General features: G+C 62.2%; 1 protein-coding gene across 1 annotated transcript in view; it reads left to right on the top strand.

Moving 5' to 3' along the window:
• Positions 1 to 1,001: 1,001 nt before the first annotated feature.
• HUWE1 (HECT, UBA and WWE domain containing E3 ubiquitin protein ligase 1) overlaps positions 1,002 to 1,207 on the top strand; it is a 65,724-nt gene continuing 65,518 nt past the window's right edge. The window contains 1 exon segment of the mRNA XM_075071293.1: positions 1,002 to 1,203. The gene's annotated coding sequence lies outside the window, so the exon portion shown is untranslated.

The raw sequence follows: 1,207 nt of genomic DNA, 5'->3' as shown, positions 1-1,207 counted from the left end.
CCCCCTCCCCCCAGGGGCTCTGCCCCCCCCATACCAGCTCCCGCCCCCCCAGGGGCTCTGCCGTTATTAGCCTGAGCGGTGACGTGAAATGACCGCAGGGGGGAGGGGCGGGACCCTCGCGTGTCCGCCCGGGGGCTGCTCAATAAAGTTACATTTGTCTCAAGAACAGTTGGGGTTGGGCTTTGGCAGAGAAGTCTCGCGAGAAATAGTAACAGAGGTCTCGCGATATGAGCGGCTGCTAGTGGAAGATCGTCGTCCGAGATCTCGCTAGAGTTGAAGATGGACACAGCCTCGCGAGATCGCGCGTGATTAGAAGCGTCCTAGGAGGAAGCGCGACGCTGTCGCAGGTTGGCGCTCTCGCGAGGTTTCCTGTCATCGCGATACCTCACGTGGGCTCTTGTGCAGCCACTCCCGCCGCGGCTGGCTGTTCTCGCCCCCTGTCGCCTTGGAAACGGTTAGTCTCGCGCGATTTCCCTCAAGGCTCACATCCCCTTCTAGCAACTGGCAGGGGGGGTTCGGGGGGCCCGCGTTCATTTCCCCCCGCCGGGCCTGAGTTCTCGCTCGTTTTCTCTTCTCACAGTCCGGGGAGTGAGTTTTCGCGAGGTTCTGTTCCGGGGCCGCAGGCAGTTTAGTCTCATGGGAAAGGCGGGACCAAAGCGAGATCTGCATCCTCAAGTCTCGCGAGATCTCGCCTCACCCCTTTATTTCGGGCTGCAAACAGTTAAAGATCAACCTGGCGACCCCATCAAGTCTCGCGGGATCTAATACTCAGTAGGCGGCCTCGCGGTGATTTCTGCTCCCCAACTATCGCGAGATTTCGCTCGTCCCGTCTAATTCAGGGGATCGCTACCCCGATATTGCATGCGGACCAGAACCATCAAGATCTCGCGAGATCTCGACTACTGCGTCTTGCGGGAAGGGGGAAGTCTCACGTAACTGTCGCCTGAATTCTCGCGAGATCCGTCCCGCTTTGCTTCAGCGCGGCCTCGCGGGATCTGCCCGGCTCGGTACTCGCGGCCGGAAGGGAGGGGGCGGAGCCTGTGTCGCGGGAACTCGCTCCCGAAGTCTCGCGGGATCCCGTCGCGAGCGGCAGGCAGGGATTTCTCGCGGGATCTGCCTGCTGGGCTGAGGCTCGGGGGCTGCTGTTAAGATGGCGGCGGCGGGAGGCGACTGGGCCTGGCACTGACCCCGCGCCCGGAGCAGGTAC

This window comes from Chelonoidis abingdonii, chromosome 11 (genome assembly GCF_003597395.2).
Source record: "Chelonoidis abingdonii isolate Lonesome George chromosome 11, CheloAbing_2.0, whole genome shotgun sequence".
NCBI lineage: Eukaryota > Metazoa > Chordata > Testudines > Testudinidae > Chelonoidis > Chelonoidis abingdonii.
The sequence above is the reverse complement of the archived record's forward strand: the minus strand, read 5'-3'. Positions and strand labels throughout refer to the sequence as shown.